The sequence below is a fragment of the Haemaphysalis longicornis genome, unplaced genomic scaffold (assembly GCF_048455015.1).
Source record: "Haemaphysalis longicornis isolate Haplotype H1 unplaced genomic scaffold, Haemaphysalis longicornis Haplotype H1 scaffold_3, whole genome shotgun sequence".
In the NCBI taxonomy this organism is placed as follows: Eukaryota; Metazoa; Arthropoda; class Arachnida; order Ixodida; family Ixodidae; genus Haemaphysalis; species Haemaphysalis longicornis.
In genome coordinates this window covers 181,882,305-181,905,461 of record NW_027526335.1, presented here as the reverse complement: position 1 = coordinate 181,905,461, position 23,157 = coordinate 181,882,305, and the positions used below count along the sequence as shown (strand labels likewise).

At 47.2% G+C, this 23,157-nt stretch overlaps 1 protein-coding gene across 1 annotated transcript in view; it reads right to left on the bottom strand.

The window, feature by feature from the left end:
* Positions 1-23,157, bottom strand: part of LOC144175851 (sialin-like) — a 98,724-nt gene that overhangs the window by 28,770 nt on the left and 46,797 nt on the right. The window lies entirely within an intron of this gene.

Here is a 23,157-nt window from a genome sequence, read left to right as displayed (position 1 = left end):
ATTAACGATTCCTCACGGAAGAACCGTTAATTCGTCACGGAGGAATCGTTAATCGTCAACATGCGCTTCCCATCTCTTGAGAAATTTTCGGAGATTCACGCTTGTCAACAGCTATAGATGGACTCATTCGTAGGAGCGAGTTTTACGTTGTGATCATATTTTTTTTTTAATTAATGGTGGTTGGATTATTGTGGCGCAAGGCCAGTTAGGGCAAAGAGCGCCAAAAAACACTTACTTACATAACTTTTATAAAGATTATGGGCACAATTCGTGCGTCTCACCAATTTCGTCTTTGCCACGTTCCTGCCGTGGACCGAATAGGAAGCTAGACGCTGTCATTAAGTAAGCGGTGCGCAAAAAGCGGAAAGCATGCTCAGAGTCCTCACCGGCACAGCACGTCGGGCCGTAACCTAATCAGTGTAGTGCGACATGTTACGTTGCAGGCGATGCAACGTATGCATTTAGTCCGTGGGTTATGAACACTCTAGAATCAGAATTCGGATGAAGATTTAAAATCGCAAGAATATGAGGGCCCCGGCAGTTCAACATTAGCCTACTCCATTTAAGTATAGATGCAGATGCATTGATATGCCTCCGGGAAATTGAAGCAACTGGTAGACACGCGGAAAATAAAGATTTCTGTTGTGCTTGATTCTTAGAACCTTCTGGGAATGCGAAGGCAAAATCCTGGTTGGACCTCGCGTTGACTTGCTGTTGAACGTTCTGTTAATCACCACTTGACTGGATTAGTCACCCTGAGCTGGTCAAGTGGTAACGTGCTCGTTCCGCTCGCTGGCAATCGTCATTTTCCGGAGCGCGCTGTATCGCCCTTTCTCAGAGCCTTCCTCTGATCCTCCTCTCTTACGGCTGTTTCCCTTACCCGGCGCGCGCTTCCGGGCTCACACTCCCTGGCTCGCGTTACTTCAACTTTTTTGGACCACCTATTTTCTAAACCTCACAACGCGCGTGCTTCAAATATTAAGGATTTCGCCGTTAAAGCGTAATTGAAGATTTATTTGCAAATCTTCAGAAATGCGTAAAAATATTGTCCCTCTCCATCGGGAACTTGAAGCCCTGCCCGATGAGGGCGCATTGCTCCAGCCTCGGCAGTCCACAACGCGGCTTTTCTGGCAGTTTTACGAGAAAAAGAAATGCACCGACCAAGGCGCGACCGGAAACCTGATTTAATTGGCACAGACAGGGCCTATGAACAAGATTTGATACACGAACACCCGTGTGTACAGGTATCAGCGCCACTGTACGGGCAGTTAAGAGGGGCGGAACGTAAATGCAAATTACGCGCTCCGAAAGGTGTGAGGTTTCCTTCTCGTCAAGCTCTTCTAGCGCAATTTTCCCACGTCGCGTCGAGGAGAAGTGGCGTTGGCGGAAGCGAAGATCAGGCAGCGAGTATAAACGCCGGGGGAACGCCTCCAGTCTTCTCACGACTGTCAGCCCCTCGGCTATTGTCCGTGCACGGAAAGGAATACCATTAATGTGGGCGTCGTTACACGCTGTTGAACGCATAGCTGCACGCCCTACACGCACGTACACACCTGCACAAACATCGGCCTGCTCTCCATTTCTGGGGCAGCGCGGTTGACCGCTGGACGTCGCGAGCGAAATACGGAGGCGTTTATCCTCGCTTGCGCTTTTGGTTGTCGTTTTCGACGGGCGCGTTTCAGTCGCGGCCGACGTGTGGCCGAAAGGGAGCGTGTCCGGGACAACTTCCGGATCAACGCAGTTCCGGTGCTTCGGGCCGGAAGCGTTGGAGGAAAGACACGTATCATTTCCGGCGGTGCCATCGAGAACGTGCGTGTCTTTTGTGTTGCGCCGAGGAAGGCTGGAGCGCCCAGGGTCATCGCTTCGGGCGTTGCAACGGACGTAATACTTCTTTCCCCGGCGGTCATATGTGGGCAACGTTACGTATACGACGATCTCGAAGTCGTGCGTGCGCTGTGGGGGCGTGGTGTAGATCGGACTGGTGGATTATTTCCTGTTGAGAACCCATAGCAGCCGCAACCATTTTATAGAGGTGGTTGTGTTTCTATTAGCAGCGGGTTAGACATTTGTCCGAACTTAGATTTTTCCGTTAAAAATACAACAAAGTAACGCCTATTTAACAGGCGTAAGGCTGTCGCCTCCTTCCGAGCTCAAACGTTTCTGTATGGGAGTAGCTGGAGGTTAACGGTCACAAAAATATGAAATTTTAGTTTTTGGCAACGACGTCGATAGCGATAAACGTTTCAGATAATGCACGGTTTAGCGAGAATTTTGGCATTTAAGGAAATAATGGGGTGAAGCTTCAAATATTTCTTGTTTTATCTGTAACTGCCAGTATAAAAAAAAATGGGGGCCAGCTAGGTGCTTCCAGATGTCGTAAACACGTTTCTTTCCTCGATGGTCGTATAGGCTGTACTTCGGTGCTCTTGACAAGAGTCAACCGACAGAAGAAAACTGTTATTCTGGTCAATAAATTCACAATGACCACAGTTGATTGGGCAAGCTACTGGGTCGTGACTAGACCGGATAAAAATATAAATGTGTAGAAATAACAATGCAAGTCTTTAGTTAATTCCTTAGTTAATGCACGCTTATATGTTATTACAAGAATTTTGTAACCCCACCCTGTATTGGCCTCACCGGCCAACAGTATGAGTAAATAATAATAAAAAAAATTCCCATCACTTGCAGCTTCACAGAGATTTAATGTGAATGGGCTATGTTTATAGGAAATGATATCCGAACTTCAGGGACAGATGGAACTAATTTAAATCCAGCCGAATATATATACACCACCGACAGTTTCTGGGAGGATAGCCTGTAAACTCAGGAAATTAGGGGGATTCGGTCGTTTAAGGTGGACCGATATGGGCAGTATTTTTTTTTTAATGTCAAAGGGAAAAACTACTCATAATGTCTGTGAAGTGTCCCAAGTTAGGAGGTTTAGGCACAGATTAATTACAGTTACTTTAAAAAAATTCATAAGGACTGCAAAGTGCGCGTAGCACGGGGAGAAATACATAAGCAGCTGGTTAAAAGCCTTACACCGTCAAACCGGCACTTGGCGCCCACTTCTCTGGCAGGGATAAACCTTTGCTCTGCAACAATCCAGGAGAGATTAAGAACTATGAAAGTACCGTAAATAGGGCAGTGAAGTGTTAAGGGGGCGCTCCATGCACAGAGTATAGATAAAACCAAAAGATGGTGGCGGTGACTGTTTGGACCTTAGCAACGACAGTCAAAAACTTGCAAAAACAAAAAACAGAAACGCTTGCGAGCGGGACGAAGTCGGATATGAAATGTCAATAGGCGTACAATAACCTCCAAGTAAGATACCAGAACGAAAAAAATTAAAGCTGTTCCACTCAACGCGAAACTGTCAAGTGCGGAGCAGTAATTCGATGATGATGATGATGCTTAGTGGCTTCCCCTTTGTAACGGGGTGGCGTTGCACAGCGGCCTTAGTCGCAACGCCACTGTACAATCACCTCGCCAAAAAATACAAACAAAATAAATAAAAAATAATGTCAAAATAAAAAGAAAATACTTTTACGAAATTTTTGTGCTAGTCTGACTTCTTTGTTCGCATGTCTTCCCAGATATTCTAACCTTCTTTTACTAACCTCTACTGCTGTCCAGTTCACTTTTCCGCTAACCTTAAAGCCAAGGGCTTCCGGAAGCTGGATGGCTCCATCACTGAGGACTGGACGGATACTTTTGCACTCTGTTACAATATGTCGCATGGTTTCTGGCTCATTTCCGCAGCCTGCGCATAGTTCTTCCTGTACCGGCTCGAGGATAAGCGTTTTTGTCCGCAAGCAACCCGCTCGGGCTTCAAAAAGCAATGCACTCCCTTTGGTATTATCGAATAATTTTTCCCTTGTGATCTCCTGCTTCCCGATTCTGTAGATATCTAAGGACTTCTTCGCATCCATCCTCTTTTTCCACGTCGTTGTTTCTGTTTCTTTCACTTCATTTTTTATTGCCTTGGTTGTTTCCCCTGCACTTCCAGGTTTCATATACTTTGTCCTGAGCCTTCTGGTTCTTTTCCTCCATTGTGTGTCCACGCTTTTCATGTAAAGATACCGCCAAAGGGGCTGTGGCGCCCTCTCTTGACTAGTTTCAGTATCAGTTTGGCGTCGATGCCGAAAGTTGTCCAGAGAGGGCGCCGTAGCCCCTTAAAAGGGCCTATAAAGAGATACCTGAGTGAGTTTTCATTAATTTGGGGTAATTAATGCGTTGATTCATGGTTTTTCTCATGTTTTATTTTATTGTGTAATTACTTGCGGTCTGGCAATGGAAGCCCCCATGGCAACGGCGCAGCGCAAAGATCACCCCAACATTTTGCGTGTGAGTAATGTGTGCCTGTGTGGCCAATGGGATTGACATCGAATTCGTAACGCGGAGGAGCCAGGTTCGAAGGCGACCTGGGCAAGCGGTGGTGTTTTCGAAGCCTCTGTCTGGGCGCGTGACGCCGCATGACGCGTTTCTACGGTGGCTACATGCCGTGACCCCGGAGGAGCTACGACGACAAGCCGGACCCCTAAAGTGCGTCGCACTTAAAAAAATATCCGTGGTTGATTCCTCTGTCATAGGAATCTGTAAAACACGAAAGTGAAATGTGCAGCGAAATCTGCCGCGAAAGGAGCATGATTTCCGGGTCGGCGGCTGTCTTGTAGGATTGCCGCTTTCCCCTGGAAAGAAAACCGACCCTCCGGGGGTGGGGGCGCGGTATATAGAATGTTGACTTTGCGTTGACAAAAAAAAAAACAGCATGTTGTTTTTACATCCAATTTCATCTATTGTACCGTTTTATTGGAGAGAAAGCAACATAACGTTTGGACTGAAAGTGACTGAGGTTTTGGGTATTGTTATGAACGTGCTGCACTGAAAAGTAGCAGCACGTACTTCGTATATTACAAGTTGCTTGCATCTGAACCTAGGCGGCGGCATTTCGTTGCGTTGCTCCTCCCATTGATCCATCTCCATCCCAGGGAGACCGCTCGCCTGCGTATTTTCTCTGCTCGCGTGAATTTCCGCAACTTGTGGACACACATATTTATCGTCATTGTTGCTGAATTGGCGCTGATAATACGCCCTAAAAATAACCCAGGCACGATGACCGAAAAACCAACCAATGACGGCCGGTTTTTGGCATGAACCGGTAACCAGCCCGCTGTTTAAAAACTCGTTCGGGCCGATCAAAAACCGGGCAGGTGGCAACCCTGTCTTGTGGTTGTGCTTGGCGCGCGACGTCGTGCTGGCGGATCGCTTCGGCAAAGGTGCGAACACTTCGGCCCTGCTTCGTGGTGTGTACGGCAGACGGCTGCGCTGCGACGAGCTCAGCTTAAGGAGCGCGAGAGGCAGGGTTCGTAGCTTGCACCGTGAATGCGCGAACGCCTTCCACTTCCCGATGGCGTGTCTCTTCGCGCCAAATCAGTCACGTTCACAGCATTCGCACGTCGGCGTGGTTGCCCTTTTGCGGCGTCATCGCGCTGAGAAATGACGCAGCTTACGCTGCCCGATCGAGGTGCCAACTATCGGCGCTCGTTAGCGTCATACTTCGCTTCACCTCTCCCAGACGGAAACACCACCTGCGTCAATGAAACTTTTTCTGCCGTTTCTTCTGTTATCATTGTATTGGCGTCATTTCCGTGACGGATATAACGCCAGTAAAATCTTGGTGTTTACCGGCATAACACACGTTCGTGTTAAAATTATGCTATTTCTCTAAGGGTAGTGCTGTACTTTCTGGGCCTCGAGCGGGCTCCATGGCAACAAAAATGTTTGGAAGCAGGTACATGAAAATAAATGCAATATAGTATAAAATGGGTTAATATACATCCAAATTCGTGTAAGGAAAGTAAGCGTGTTCCTAAAGCTTTGAAATACAACTGCAATAAGTACAAACGGGGCAGTGAAGCTGTTGATATTATTGAGAAGATAGAATACTGGCGGAAGAAAATCATACAGGAAAATAGCATAAAACGACTGCAACCTGGCACGCACAAAAGTAAATTTATTTAGGACTGCTCTTATCACCCGCGCAGAAATACTACACTATCCTTTCCAGCAGCAGTTTAAATGCCCCGCAAAGGTTGCGTATGCCACCACCCCCCAACACAAAGGGGGAGTCCACAACCGCTATCTCCACGCCACAACCCGCACTAAGACAATGGGCAGTTCTTACGCATATAGACGCTCATTCAATTTAAAACCACGGGGCGGCTTTTTCCGGCCTGTTCCGGCCGCCGGAGATGACTTCTGGCACGGGGGCGATCACGCGGCCAGCATCGACCCGTGGGGGGTGTCGCGTGACTTGCTCCGGCCGGAGGTCACACAGCGATCCGCACGTGTACAAGAGTCCCGCGAGACGCTCACATGACACCCGCGGAGATAACGTTCCGCTCTTCCCTCGACAACGGCGAAACAAATAGATGTTTACTTTCCGCCCCACGCCTGCGAGCTGACAAACAACGAGGCGGAGTCTAACAACAGCCAGAAAACACACATACCGCATGTACGCGTCCTTCGTTTATCGGCTGCAAATATCGTCGAGCGTATCAGTGTGGGACCCTTCGCTGCGCAAGAGTGCGGCGCTCGCATTGTCCCCCTTGGTTGCCTGACTGGGTTGTGCGTACTCTCCCGTTCTTTGGGTATGCTAATAATGTTTCCGAATTCAACAGACTGCTGCAGACAGTTATCGGCGGCTGCGATTGTTGCGTAGAGGGCCGTCTTTGATAGCGATAGCGAAAATACCGCTGCTAGCTTCCTCCGGTTGCGGCCCTGGACACACGCTCAGGTCGCCGATAAGTTGTTGTGTCGGACGTTTCATAGATAGTAGTTGTAGAGGCCCGAAGCAACGCGCGGCGAGTATTTCTTATCTCAGCACACGTCTGCTCTCTCAGGGAAGTGACGCAGCGGGTCCGTCCTGCACGTTTTTACGTTTTTTGCACTTTGAGTGTAAGCTTCGAGTATTGTGAGATTCGTGGTGCGTGCTGCGGTGTACTTCGTTAGTGTCCTACAACACATCCAACTTTACATGCACTTTGTTGTTGTTCCTGTTGTTGTTGTTGTGGTGGTGTTATTGTTGTTGTCATTGTTGTTGTTGTAATTGTGTACATTTCGCAGACTCAGAGCTTAGTTGTTGCGAAACAACATTGGGATTTTGGGCTATATTCATAAAGCTTGGCTAGCATCCCAGATGTAGTCTAGTAAGGCACGAAAGGAAGGCCTCTTGCCGCAAATCAAGGCATGCCACCATCGCATGTTTTCACCGCACGTCCTGGATCTTAGCGCATGTCCACAGTAAAGGTCCGCGAGAAGGTTGGGGCATAGATGTTACTAAAGGGAGAACTGGCGCCACGGTCTAGGGGAGCCCTGCTTCAGCGAGCGTTCCGTCATGTACCGGGCAGGCACGTTCCACTTGTCCTTGGCATGGCTCATGAACCGAGTGAAAAGTTACCTCTGGCTGCAAAAATGCTATGATATCACTGTAGAAGATTAATCGAATTTGTTTTGTTATTGTAAAATTCAAGTTATTGAAAGATCTCTTTGCCAGGGATTAATTAAAAGCCTGATCCAAGATGAACAAAAAATGATGCTACCCTTTTTTGTTGATTTAGGCTTAGAGACAACAAAATCAGCCTTGTGGCTAGCCAAGCCAAGTAGGCGAGCTGCAATGGCGCGGCCCATGACGGCCGGCGACTGCAGCGCCAGATTTCCCTCTAGTATATATTAGTTCGAAACTCTATGGGTTGTGAATCCCACAGGCCCGCGGTAGTACCGTTTTAATCAGTACATGCGGACCGGAGCAAGAGCCACAACATCCTCTATCCTGGTGAGGTCAGGGCGGAGGGCAACCGAACACGGGGGTATAAGAGCTCGCGTTCGGCGTTTGAGGTCGTCCTTTGCAGGCATACGTGTAACCCATATGTTTTTTAGAGGATAGCGGAACAGGGGTATTATGTGACTGGAAGTAAGCCTGTTCATTGCCTGCAGTAGTGGTGCGGCCAGCCACCAATGGCAATATAGCACCTTTTGATGATATTTGGCTATGGAGCATAATAAATTTGTTGACAACCTATTTGAGGCAATAGATCACCCCTATGGAGTTTTTGCGAACTTGTATGGTAGAAAAAGATGGATGGGAAGAATTTGCACCCTGCCGGGCGTCGTATATAGCCACCAATTCGAGCAGGATTGGTGTATATATTACAGAGGTGTAGGAAATACGGCCTTCTAATCCTTGGGTGAGTAGGGTTCATTCACTGCGTGATTCAACATGATCCTGTGCGGCAGACAGATAAGCGACAGATAAGCGACAGACATCGTCTGAAGCCTGGTTATTTGGAAGGGAAGAAGAGTGCCCTCCGCTCTAATCCTCCGCTCTTACGGCAAATGGCGTGTTTTGAAGATGTTAATGATCGTGTACCCACATGGTGGAAAGGTATCCAGTGCTTCCCGATGAGCCAAGATGGCGGGATTGTAACAGTCGTGCAGTGCGAGATTGTTCTTAAAGCACGAGCATTTGACAGTGACGCTGCTCGGATAATTGCGTAACGAAGTCGTCAACTGTGAAGCTGGGAGGACCGGTATCGAGACCGGTAATTTCACGCATGTCTTTCTGATTTACGGCTTCCGGCTTGGCATGTTGGCAAATGGTGAGACGCAGAAAATGGGCTCTAAAAGCCAAACGACATTGAACACCAAGCGTCAGTACTTGTATACCATCTGCTTTTGGTGCAGTGCAATGCGGCAGATTTGAGCGAATGTGGTATTGCCCGGCTGTTTTGAGCCATTCTGTAGTGGTAACAGACTGGTGAACATGCAGTTTAAGGATACGGAACTCTTTTGCTTCTACAAGCTGATGTGTGCCTTTAGAGGAGAAAGTTGGACCGCGAGCTTCCGACATGGCACGCCTTTAGAGAAATGGTGAACATAACATCACACACTTTGGTGCACGTGTGCGCGCGAGTGGTAGCGCGCATTCGTCATTTTGTTTTGAGCGTGGCTGCTTGAAATAAGATCTTTTTTTTGTATTTACTATGCGAATATATCCCACTACCAGGGCTTGCTTAACGGGAGTCATATAGCACTAAGCAACAATACCACTATCGTCCTAGTAGGGATGCATTTGTATACAATATTTTGTATGCTACTTAACAGCTATTGAGAGGCGGTAGTTATTCACCTTCATCCATACACCTCACTTCACTTGTGAAGAATCCGTTTCTTTTATTCAGCGTAAGAAAAGCAAAAAAGAGCAGGTTACCGTCCACGATAGCGGCATCTATTGTCAAGCAGGGTGTCGTACCGGAACCGAACCTGGCCGGAAAGTAGGAACTGAATAGTTGTTTTTTAGCGGGCCAAATTCGAACTTGAGCTGAACCAAACAAGGGAATAACGGTTACCGGCTCACGACGATAACACTTCGAGAATAGTAGGAGAAAAGAGTGCCGACACTCTGTACCCTTATCTAGTGACACTAGCCGAGTGCAATCGACAAGACCGCCGAGACGATGAAAAACATTTCATACCCTCCTCCATCACCATTTGTAGTGGATTACAACAGCTTTGCTGGACATCAACTTTCGCAGAGCGAAATGGCGACCATTTTTTTTAGTGTTGCGGTGCGGCGCACATTCTGTGTCCCAAGTAACGAAAACATTGCAGCGGCGAGCGGATTGCAAATCACGCATGCGTACAAACACTGGAAGTGCGAAAAGTCATGCTCAGCCAAAGCGGTTTCAGCGCCGAATCATGACATGGCGCACTGATCGATAACGCCGGCTTCAGACATATAATTAGGGAAAGGGCTCATATTAAACCCAGGTGACATGGAAGCGTTTCATAGCGTGTGCTTCGCGTAAAGCAAACACAAGAAAAGGACAGCGGTGATAAGCGATGACATTGTTTGAGACGTGCTTCGCATTCATCTAGGCAGCGTCAAAAATACGCAATGACAGCGACGTGTTTTATACCGTGGGCTTCGCACCAATTTAATCGCGAAATTTGGAGACATGCCGTCAACGAAACTCGAAAACATTACTCGCAGTGCAAATCCGAAGGGCCACTTAGCGGTTTCAAATGTACGTTAATTATTGCTTCCGCGTTCCCAATTCATTAGTGCTTTGATGCGCTTAGCGGTCACCAACCACCGTTTTCCTCACGCGTGACGCTATATTTACTTTCGCGTTCACTGTCGGGATACAAGCAAGTGTGAACAATGTCAGTTTTCAGTGCCTTCGGAATTGACCCACCGCAGTGGCTCAGTGAGTAAGGCGTGCTGCTGAGCGCGAGGTCCCGGGTTCGATTCCCAGCCGCGGCGGCCGCTTTTTTGATGGAGGCGAAAAGCAAAAACGTTGTGTGTACGAGATTTCGGCGCACGTTAAAGATCCCCAGATGGTCGAAATTAATCCGGAGTCCTCCACTACGGCGCGTCTCATAGCCTGCGTTGCGTCGGCGCGTTGAACCCTACAATCAATCAACCTTCTGGATTGTTTCTAACGTGGCAAAAAGCTTGTTTTGTACCAACCAATTAAGATTAGATTTCGGCGGACGTTTGCTTTTGCTATCTCTTTTGTCTGTTTATGCGCATCCTGCGTTCACTTATCTGTTAAAAAAAAGCTTACCGACATGCAAGCAAATATTTGCGCGGATGAATGTTCTATTGTTCTATTTTATAGCACGCACAGGTGTCAACAAGTGTTTATAAAAGGTGCTACGTCGGGAACCAGCACAAGTTCCTATTTATTAGGGAATGTTAAAAACATAGTAGGACGTATGTATACATGGCGCTAAACTGACACTTCCTCTTTTTTTCCTCACTGATGACCATTGTAGTGCTTTTAAATCCCATGCCTTAAAGGGCCCCTGAGATGGGGGTTTTTGGGGGGTCGATGGTATCGGAGCGCAACGGCTATTTCTTGAACTAATCGTGACGTGTTTGTGCGCTCTTGATTTAATCAATTTTTTACGAGCGTAAAAACATCAGAAACCTACAAAAAACATCTTTTGTGTGTGTGTGCTTTTACACAGTCACACATATTTATTTTATACCGCAGCGTAAAACACTTACACACCGGGCCAAACCGGGCTTGACGCTCCTCCGTTCTCGGCGGAAGGATACAGTGAGCGCAGGAGCAACGACGCTTGCAGCCAGCGTGATCGCTCAGCGCTCCGTGTCTGGTGTTAGAGTATCATCAGTTTTCTTTGCATTTGCTTTCTTGGACGCTGTACCCGAAAGGATTCTTTGCACCATCTGTGTTTCGAGCGGAGCCTCGACGTTGTTTCAGAGGTGGTAACGAACGGCGCGCCAAGGGAGCGCCGCGCCGACGACGAAGGCGGAGCGCCGCACGCAGCGCTTGGACGACGCCGGGCACTGCTCGTGATCACGAGGCGCACGCTCAAGTGCGCTGACGCGGGCTGAATAAATCAGTTCAAGCCCAAACGCTGTCGCAGCTGATTCTCTGCGGTGGTCGCGACAAGGGCAAGAGCATGCTCATCCCGTAACGACAACTGCCAAAGAGTTTCATTTCATTGCTTCCCATCAAGTCATGATCGCAGGAAAGTGTGGTTTGCTGCACCGGCCTTCTGAATGAACCTGTTGCCTAGTGTCCTTAGCGCGCTTTACCGTTTGCCGTGTTAAATGAAGCAAGAGTAGCCGTTTGCCGCTGAAAACGAAAGGATTGCACTCTGCGGTTTCTGCATTCCGTCTTACCGGCTCTGCCGAGTAGCGACATCTGGCGAATTTGTCTCAAAGCAAATGACACAAACGTTTGTTGCCCAGAACTGTTCGCTTACGCTTGAAATGGCTCGAATCTTGGACGTCTTAGATTGAACTCTCACAATACAATAATTTTTTTTTTTTAAAAGAGCCGTATACTTCTACTGTAGAGCTTAAAAAATTGAAAACATGACGTTGACGCCGCCATCTAGTAGGAACAATTAGGACCAAGTATTGCATTAACCAGAATTCACGCTACCGCTAAATATTTCGATATAAAATGAGTAAGATATATTGTAATGATTGCGCAGTTACCTATCATACCTTGCCCAAGACGATTTTGAAAGCATAAAAGAGCTATGCTAGTTCATAAAGTCATCTGAACCATTGGAAGCGTAGGAAGCTGGAGTAAGGGCGGAAATTTTGCTCGCTCATTCTAAAAAAAAAATGTCATTTATCGTGCTCCTGATCATCATTTAGCAAGAATGTAGTAAACAACATTAACTAAGATTGCTTGCATGAAGCGCCGAGCACAGCGCATTTGCTGTGCCGTAAAGTTCCGGAAGAACGCCCACCCAAATTTAAGTACAGTAATATCAAGTGAAAAATACGAGATGGGCGAAATTTCGGGTCAAGCGCGGAAAGGACGAATAAGTGACCGCATCTACACATGAAGAGATGATTCGGGTTTGTTTTGTTCACTCATCGGCGCTAAAGCCACGGATTTTACGGGGTGGGCGCGCGTCTTTCAGTAAATTGAATATTTCACCCGTACAAGGGGGTGGGCGATGTTTCGGGGGAGGGCGTTCACTCGGAACTTTCCGGTAATCTAATCAAAACGCGAGCGTACATTTCACCGGCGCAGGGATTCTAGCCACCTTAGCAGGGGGCTCGCTACTACAGTCGGTAGAAATTCTAGCCTCTGTATCGCTATGTAGCGACGCTAAAAATAAGTTACCGTTCACGGAAACTCTCGCGCATGCAAGGTCGACTTCCGCAATCACCAGTATCTCCTGCTCAAAGCCTCAAAAAAAAAAAAAAACCAGTATCTCCTGCTCAAAAAAAAAAAAAAAAGGACGTCGTCGTCCCATGTCGACCCACTCGCTGAAGTAACCATGGTAACGACGACGCTCTAAACCAAACCGCCGCCGTCAGAAATCGCGGACATTCCGGCGGCCAACCATGAAATGAGTGCTTCGCCTCGGACGAGGTCGGACTATGTCGTCATCGCAAGCCGCCGAGCCAACAAATAGTTCTGTCTCGTCGGGGTAATAACTTTTGTTAGCGTGAGCGAATATGCTTACTATTTTGGGACTTGTTTCTACAAGAACTATAGAGTAGTTTTCTGACACAAACAAAAACACTTTGAAGTCCATCTCAGGCCCCCTTTAAGCACCGATTTGCCTCGGCAATGAAGCAAAAACCAGAAAGTACGAGCGAAAGAGAAAGTAAATGCAGTAAAAATGCTGGACTTCCCAAGCGAATTACAAGATGGTAACCAAAAAACATTTATTTTGTTGACCATCCACGAAATAATGCACGTAGGATATCAGAGATGGTGTCAGCGCGCAACATTTTACATCGGATTGTTGAAGTCTGTTCGGTAGCCTAAACATTAACGCCTTGAACACACTTTTTGTGTTAGTGAAAATTCAAAAGCGAAGCTGTACACATTACCACACAAGACCTGTACGTTAAGAATGATCGTTGAATGAAGTGGAAAACAACAACAACAACAACAACAGCAGCAACAACAAGAACAACAACAACAACAACAACAAACCCACAGTACGGCTGTCCTTATTTCAGAATAGCCTCTTATTTTTCTTTTATGTTTTTCTTACTCTGTACTCGTAATGCGTTTTTGTATTTTGTGCTTCGTTTTACTTCCGTCCCGCAGTGTGTTCTCATTGTCTGAAAGCTTTCTCGACGCCACAATTTATCACAGAGAAAAAAAAGAGACGCGTGCACTTCCGACCGCAAATTCAAGATCAAATCATTCGCACACAAGTTTGATTGTACAAGGGGAAATATACGTGGCTTAGTTGTTTTGGTTTCCACAACACTGAAACAAGGGCCCCCCAAATAAAAATTGCTGCGCTGTTTCATTATATTCCACCGCAAGAAATCTGGAATAAGAGAACAAGAACTCAGCCGACGAAGTCGTCAGCTGAATCTGAGGTGTGAATTTGAGGCCGATCGAGTCTCTAAGGGTCTGCGGAGGCGAATCCAGTGGTTGCATTGTTTGCTTAGATTCACACAATTTTCTTGTGTAGTTTTTCCTTAATCAAGGGTTCGACGAAATGTCGTCTGTTCAGGCATGAGAACGTACAAAAGAAAAGCGAACACTGATCACGAATAAAAATATATTCGACGTTTCGGAACCACATACGGGTTTCTTGTTCACTACGTAAGACAAGAATGTTGTATCCGCCGCCCACCGAGTCACCATACGTGGCAAAGAGGCGCAGACGCCACCGCGTACCCACGGAAAAGAGAGCCTTTATTCTTGTTACACGATATTTATAACCGGGCTTGCGGTTGCTGATGAGGATGCTGGAAATTGGCCACCTTAGCATTGTACGCAACCTGGTGGCATGAACAGAACTACATCACACAACACAACAAAGAAGGCGTCGTCAATTACTATGTAGCCAGCACGTGACGTAGAGAGCATGCGTAGACGGGAGGCAGAGTCCCATCCGTCCGGTTCATTGTGGCTGGCGTTGATTGGATGAAAAGTGATCTCAGCAGCCGTCGAGATAATGTGTTCTTTTCCTTAGCTAAAATAGCGGTGTTTTCCCAGTCAATCCTGTGGGAAGTTTTGTGCGCGTGCTCCGCTATGGCATTCGTCATGTGATTGTTATTTCTAACATCACGTCGGTGCTCTTTTAGTCGTCGCGAAAACTTCCCTGTTTCGCCAATGTACGCATGACTGCAATCAGCACATGGTATCTTGTATACCAGACCAGGGAATGACTCCCTCGGCACTTTGTCTTTCACATTCATCAGCCGGTTCCGGAGCTTGCTGGTCGGTACATGGGCAATGCGCATGTCGTATTTTGAAAAGACGCGCGACAATGCTTGGCTTATTCCTGGGAAGTAGGGGATGGCTGCGCGTGCTCGTAATGTCCAGTTGTTGGGCGTTCTTGGCTGCAGTATCTTTTTCTCAGTTTCACAAATAAGTCGCTCAGGATAGCCGTTGGCGATTAGTTCGCGGCAGATCATTCCTAATTCACGTTTCAGTGCACTGCCATCTGAGCAGACGCGTACGGCGCGCGTTATCAAGGGCGACACAACGGACGTCTTGTGGCCGAGGGGGTGGCAAGATTCAAAATTGAGGTAACGACCCGGGTGTGTGGTCTTCCTGTACACTGAGAAGGTGAGAGCGCCCGCATCCCGGCGAACAAGAACATCCAAGAAAAGAATCATGTTTTTTCTTGCTCGAATTCCACGGTGAACTGTATATGCACATCCTAGGCATTGAGGCTGTCCAGAAGACGTGGGACATCTTGCTTTTTCAAAATACAAAAAGCAGACGTCGACATAGCGGCCGAAAAACCTCGGTGCCGGTGTGAAGGTTGCCAATACCTTCCCCTCTAAAGCCTCCACAACTAGATTGGCCGTAGTAACAGATATCGACGCACCCATCGCCGTGCCATGGGTCTGCTGATAGAGGCTTCTTCCGTAAGAAAAATAGGTGTTGCTCAGACAAAAACATCAGCAACTCGCAGAGCTCGCACGGCTACATAATTGACGACGACTTCTTGTCTTACGTAATGAACAAGGATCCCGTATGTGGTTCCGAAACGTCAAATATATTTTTATTCATGGTCAGTGTTCGCATCTATTTCGTAAGTTTTTCCTCCAGTTTCACGCCTTCTAATGTAATGATTCTAAGCAGACGGTAAGCACCACAACTAGAATATTAAGTGTAGAACACTTTAAAGCTCGCCTTGTCGTCGTAGCTCGCTCGCTGTACCCAAGTAAAGCCACACGGCGTTCGGTCGTCGCGGTGTCCCACAGAGGCTTCGAAAGTCAAGCGTTTTATATAGTCATAAGGGTTCGAAACTCGTGAACCGCTGGCGCTTATTGTCATAAATCTCCCCTTTGTTTAGCGCAAGTAAAAGTGCCGGTATATTTCAGGCAAAATATAGGCAATTAACCGGCACCACCCGCGTTCATTTAGTTAGGAACGCTTGTTGGGTTGGTTCTTACGATGATAAGCGAAAAAAAGTGGAAGTGCAACCCCGGCACGTGGGGGAGGAAAAGCAAGCACAAAAAGAACCGAACTCCCGCTGGCGCAGTTTCAGGCAGGGGGCGCGCGAGCACTGCGGAGGCGGGAAATTTGAAATGCGCTGGACAAACCTCCGTTGAATTCACCAGGAGAAAAATGAGACAGGGCGGCAAAGAGCGTGATGGGTGGCAAGAGTGAGCGGATAACGGCGCCGCAGCCCATTATGGTGAATCACTGCTTTGCACTTCCAAAAGCTTTCATGCTGAGTGGAACGGCTTTAATTTTCTTTCAAGATCATTTTAATTCACTAACAATTCAAAGAGAATTCATTACGCGTCCCCCACACAAATCATCGATTTTCGGTAGCTGTATGTCCACAACTGTGTGGTTAACGGAATGTCTCCGACATTGTGCATAAGGAGCAGGTTTAAGCTACTCCGAGCCGGCCAAAGTTTCCGACGCTGGCTATCCCGCACATTTTCGAGCTTCGATTTCAAGTCAGCATTTTACACTCCCGAGTTACCGCCGCAGTAAAGGAGTGCAGAATAATTTATACCACCTGGTGTTCTTTAACAAGAGCATAACTCTCCACAAGCAGGCGTTTTGTTTTTAGCCTCCTTGATAAGAACCGCCCCTGCGGACAGGAGTCGAACTCGGGACCTCGGACACCGAATATCAGTCACGGAGTCACCGCGATCACTGTTGTATACCTCCTAGTTTACAGCGAACCTTGATAAGGCCATGCATTGGGCCATTTTATGATTTGTTACCTTCTAAGCACAGATAAAGGGAGAGAGGGAGAGAGAAAAAGGGTAATATAAACATTTAAATTGTACGCAGTCAGAAGTTATTAAACCGAGGGACGTGGTGCCATCCAAGGGTTTGGATCCGTAGTCAAGTACAGTCGGGATCAATTTGAAGGTTATCGCGAGAGCGCCGACCGACCGCGACGACAGCGCCTTTGCGTGACACTTCTTAGCATTAGCCACAACGAGATTATGCTGGGTTTGCTTCTCCCGTAGCTGTTCCATGCAGTGCGCGCACTACCGTCAGAAACGATAAATGCCACGTACGCTCGTTTTTTTTTATTCTTTTCTACCGTCACCGATATAACACACACTGATACGCAGCTTTCTCAGGGTAACTATGTCGGCATGCCGCGGCATTCTAGTATGTATATAAAAAAACTTGTAATTTGCTTCCGCAATTCCGCAATGTCGAGATATCTTCGTTGTTATAAAATTGCCGAGGGGCGAAACGCGGATACGTCACCCAAAAAGGAATGAAGAAAAAAAACTGCGGCAGTCGCCCTTTGCAGTTGGGGGTGAGCGAATTCTATGTAACAGCCAAGGAGTGAGAGAGGGTAGCATAATCTTACCTTCGCGAATGAAAAAAAGTGCCACGGAACGGCGCTGTCGTCTTGCTTGGTCGGTGCTCCCGCGATAACCTTCAAATTGATTCTGACTGTACATTTCCTAATGTATATTCGAATCCGCCGCTCTGCTATTCTCGGTGACATTCAGCAGAGTTTTATCGCCTTCTTTTATCTTGTTCTCTTCCGACCGCACACCGTGCCACTAGCTCCCAATATCAGTAACTCATTCAGGGCACGTGGAGTGCTCGATAACGTAGGAAGCGCGCCGACATACCGAAAATAGCGCCCGTGCGTAGTGCGTGGGGCCCTGCGCACGGATGCCGTGGAAGCTTGGCCTGTTGAACGCGGTCGAGTGGGTTGGGAGTGCAGGCAGTCGGGTTAAACTGGTCAAGCCCGCACGCTTGCACAGAAAATCGAGTCTTTGTGATGGCGAGAGTCGAGCGTTGTATGGACGCACCGAAGCCATCCACCACGCGACTTGGGCGTGGAAATATAGGTCGGTGAAACGTATAGAGCCGCTTCCACGAGCGTCCGTTTTTCCTCCATGATCGTATCTTTGCCGCCCGTGCTGGGCGAGGCACAGGTGTCCGCTGCTCCCTGCCTGTACGTCGGTTACAAAATGATTGAAGCGGCGCGCCGGGGAGCGAGCAAAGGAAACGCCGAATTTGTGGGGGAACGAATAGAGGAGGGGCTGCTCGATAAGAAACCCAGGGGGGTGCATACTAGGAAACGAACTAGACGAAAAACAAGAGACCTCGAACAGACGCTAATCGCAAGTAGCGAGTAAGCAGCAGAATGCCTACGTCTATTCTGGCTACCTAGTGAACTCGACAATAGGGAGGTGAAGTTTTCTCGTGGTGTGGCGGCTCTTAACGGTCAGCATCAATTTACAAGGAGGGTGGGGGTGTTAGAAGTGTGTGCTTACACAAAGGCCCCGCCTTTGCCGCGACTGAAGCTGACTGCGCACAGCAAGTTCGGTTAAAGCCATGCTACGTGCTACGTACCTCTGTTGAAACTTTTTATGATGTTAGTCTCTCAAGCACGAAAAGCTTGGTGTGGGTCTCTGTATGTCACTCGATTGGACTACTTTCCGCCTGGCCAAGACATTTGCCGTGTATGTGCTTGCTTCGCTTCATATGAACTGCAGCCATGGCTTGCGCTTGTCCACATTACTCAGCGCATTGTATATTCCAGGTATACTATATATAGATGCGCAATATGTGTACATAACCGAAAGAACCACCGTTCTTGTAATGAAGAATACGCGTTGGAATGAGCTTTACTATTGTAAAGTAGTAGTAGTAGCACTTTCAATATGGAAGAGGAGAATCCGTGGTCCATGATTGGGTAGTTGGTAATTGGGTAGTCGGTAATGGGGTGAGGTCTAACGCAGGAAAAAGAACGTGAGTTGCAACGGGAAAATTTCTCCGCGGACACCGTTAACTGATATTTTTTTACCCGTGGTTAAATCTTGGAGGGCGTAGCGGAAGATACAAACCCAGCATTCACCGTACCTCTGCTCTGTCGTTCTTAAAGGAAGGAACGGCTCTTTTAATGACGAAGCTGTTAAGCAAATCGTTTATGTATGGGGTCCGCAGTTATAAATACCGAGCGAATTCCGAGCTCTCGTGCACGCGTTCGTCGAGCTAAGCATGGACACTTCCGAAGATACCAAATATTGGCCACAAAAAAAAAAAAAAAAACGAAAAGGAAAGAAAACTCCGGCGTCCGCTGTACCAAGGCAACACGTGCAGGGAACGAGAGAGATACGTCGCAGCGAACGCCCCTCGTTCGTTCGTCTTCATGTCGTCGTGCGCATGCGCTCTGCACCGCTGAAGAGCCGTGCGTACAGCTTCCCTACATTCAAGTTTTATTTCATAAAAAAATGTTTCCTGCATTTTTTCATGAAGTGGGTCCGGTAAATATGCAAACAAGCGACGCGTTAAAGACGTTGTCAAGGAGATGCGAGATAAATGTAAGCAGTGAAATAAAGGACTTCGGCTCCTGCACTTTCAAGGGAAACGAAAAAAAAAAAAGGATAGAAGACGCGCGCCGCCCCAAGAGATGGCGTGACAGTGTGCGAACATGGGAAAATTGAATCGCATTCATACTGAGAAAAGCGAAAAGGAGAAGAAAGAGCGTGAAGAGGGGAAGAGGGAGAGAAAAGAGATGACAGGCAGTTAAGTGGCAATGCAAGGAAATGATTATAGTATTAAATGAAGCAAAGCAAGCGGGTACGCTGCCAATGTTTCTTCCACATGACACTAAGGCAGCGAATGCAGGAAGTTGTGAGGGATAATGTTAAGAAACTATTATGGGGGTCAGACGTGGTATTGGAAATCAATGCAAATACAGCTGTTTAAACCACGACAAAGGCATTTTTGACGTGTCATCGTGGTGCCAAAAGCCGTGAACAACGAACGAGCATACGTGTTTCTATTGGACATTATCAATGCCGGGGAGAAGAAGAAGAAAGTGATTGTGGACCAGGGGGCGGGGGGTAAGAGGAGATAGAGGCTTGTAATCTTCTGGCGTAGAGCCGACACCTTAATAGGCCGAACAGAAAAATTGAAATAAGAGAGATAGAGGTTAAAGAAAGACCGAAAACTGAGAAAGCAGTCGTTCTAGGCCACGCAGGTGGAATAGAAGCGAGTCCAAGTGGAGCGGGGTATGCAAAATAAAACAGGTATATATAGTGCTATAGAGTGCTATATATATATAGTGCTATATATATATAGAGGCCTTTGCCCTGCAGTGGGCGTAGATAGGCTGGTGATGATGATGATGATGATGATTATGATGATGATGATGATGATGGTGATGATGATATAGTGCTAAGCCCCCAGAAGCGCCAGCCGCAGGAACCGGCCTAAAGGAAGAGGAAGGAAGAGATCCAATAAACAGTTTACAATAACGCGTAAGACTTGAAGGTAGCGAAGCTGTACACAACCTTCACGACCATCAGGACGGTGTACGTTCACGATTGCAGCCGATTTGCTTCTCCTTCGCTGCCGGAACGAACGACTTTTACTCCATTATTGTGGATACACAGGGTGTCGAACCGGAAGTTTTTCGGGTTCGGTTCGGGTTCGGGTTCAAGCCTTTCGGGTTCGGTTCGGGTTCAGTTCCGGCGCACCATTCTGTTCCGGTTCGAACCGGTTCAAACGGGTTCGAACGGGTTCGAACGGGTTCGGAGAAAAAAAAAAAGCAGGCGTGTTTTTTCCTGTTAATTTTTTTTGTGCTCGGTTTTCATTTCCGTGTCAGGTTTCCTTGTCAAAAACGAAGCCATAATGTAGGTTTTTTTGTGCAAATGTTTTCTTTTGGCCAAAAATAAGCAACCCTGCAACAATTTTTTCAACTTTGTTCGAAATCTTGAATGCTTGCAGAAAGTAGTCAACCAACACAACCAGCACTTTTATCAGGGAGTCGGAAAGTCCCTCAGACAAAAAGTGCTGCTCTGTCCCCATCAGATAACTTACAAACTGTTTTAAATAATTTTCTCTCTTCCGAAGTCTTGGCGTCCTTCTACCGCTGGAATGACGTCATTACAGCGATGTTGCGGCTATTTGCCGGCTTTCCTTAAGTTGCGACATTAAAATGAAACCACAACAGCGAAGCAGAAACGGAAGGCGTATCTGCTGGGACGAGCAAATCCCGCACTGCTTCTCTGTGCTGGCAATAGCTATAACTTTTGCAATGCTTCCAGATGCGAAGATAAGAGTGAGAGCGTTGATCTAAAGTGTTGAAGAGTTCCTTTAACTATAAAATGTACGGCAAAATGTTTTCTATGGTAGGTCCATGATTACAACATTAACTGAAGCGAAATAAAAAATTCGCTCGGACACATAAGACTGCGTATTTTTTTTAATTTGAAAGCCCGGCTTTTTATGGCCGCAAGTTTATTTTTATTGATTTAGTTTCTTTCATTTTTATAATTTAACTTAATTTATTCTTGGATCATAACACTGCAGTTTTATACCCCGCAGTTGTTTTCTTGAGGAAGAAAATGACGGACGATTACGACACTCGCTAATGCGAAATTTGAGTGCAGCGCGAACTGTAGTCTTCTCGGCGACGGCGCATAGATGCTGTGCCTCAGGAAGTGATCGCGTCATCAGCTAATGCACGACAGCTCGCGGCATACTCTGTCGTTATCTCGTAAGGGGTCGTCACTGTGAAGCACGTCTCGCACGGTCACGGAATTGCGCCCTCCCACTTACACTTTCGTTATACTTGCAACCTCCGTTTTCCTGCCAGCTCTATCTTCGGTGGCGTCTTCGTTCTCTCGGTTACAACGAGTCCAACGCTGAGGGACTACGCGTGAAACCACAGGAGCGGGTGCCTAAAGGCTGCGCTCTAACGCATGGCTCTACGTAGCCGCTGTGCAGCCATCTGATCCCCTCCCTTCATTGACAAGTGACATGCCGCACATCGTCTCCAAATAATGCGTTCTCGCCACAGTCTTCTGGAAGGCAAACAGGTAGCCTCCTGACCAGTGTGCAGCACACGAGTGCCTCGGACGCCTCCCCCTCGGTGCATCTTCGCCAGATTCTTCTGGTAATGGGCAGCCTCCCTGCAGACTGCCTAGTGGCCCGTCCTACTAAGCAGACGACCCGTCCGTCCACAATCGTTTTAATGCGTACCATTCTTTGCCCACAGCCAGGACCATGTAACCCCCTTCATTCCCACAAAAATACCGATTTCGTGGGAGTTCCACCTGTAATCGCTATAATAGCGTAGAGATAAATGGTCGCAGAAAATTTTTGAAAAACTAAAAAATAAAAAAAGTAATAACCGAAACTGGCAAACCGTGTGACACCCTGCATTTCCACAATAATGAGAATTTCGCGAAATTTCCACCTGTAATCATTATATAGGGTAAATGGAGATAATTAGTCGAACAAAATTTATAAATGTAAAAAATTAAAAAAAAATGTAAAATAATTGCGGAAACTTGCGAACCGTGTAACACCCTGCATTTGCACGATAAGGCGGATTTCGCGAGTTACAAATGTAATCGTTATAACAGCGCAAATTGGAATAATTGGTTGAACAAAATTTCGAAAAACTATAAAATAAAAAAAAAATATTAAGCAATTAAGAAAAATGGGGAACCGTATAACTGCCTGCATTTCCACAATAATGAAGATTTGGCGAATACTCCATTTGTAATTATAGCAGCGTCAATTGAGATAATTGGTCGGGCAGGATTTATAAAAACCAAAAAATTGGCTGTCGAAACTCGCACTGAGGACAAGCGGCATCGGGATGCTACGCATTAGTAGATAATTGTTTGAATTTCCGCAGAAATTTTTTAGTACCCTCGAGTGTCGCCATGGTACAGTATTTTGCGTCTCCGCCGCCTCCCCCTCCGCCCGGGCGTCTCGTGGCGGCCCGCCCCTCGTCCCAAAATCACGCATTCTCGCAGGAATCGCCTGCCTGGCAGGCAGCCAGGCAGGCAGGTGGTTTACTGGCGAGCGGGAAGTCTTTTTGGCGCGCAGGAGAGCCTGAGCGCGCAACATCTTTTTTTGTTCCACCAAATGTCTAGGCACGCACGCGCGCATGCACCCCTGTTTTCGCACAATGAGGCAAATAATTTTGCATTTAAATAAATTGATTGGTCTGCTACGCTTTTCATGTACAGCCGGTAAAACGCTTGTCTATAACAGCGATTTCAACTTCAACCAGCTACATCCGAAAACTGCCGAAACATACTCGTTCCAAACATGTCTGAGGCAAAAGCGAAGGGCTAAGACTTCAGAATTCCGCAGCAGTTTTATTCAAATCCCGCTCCGGTGGGGCAGGATAGGGCTGAGA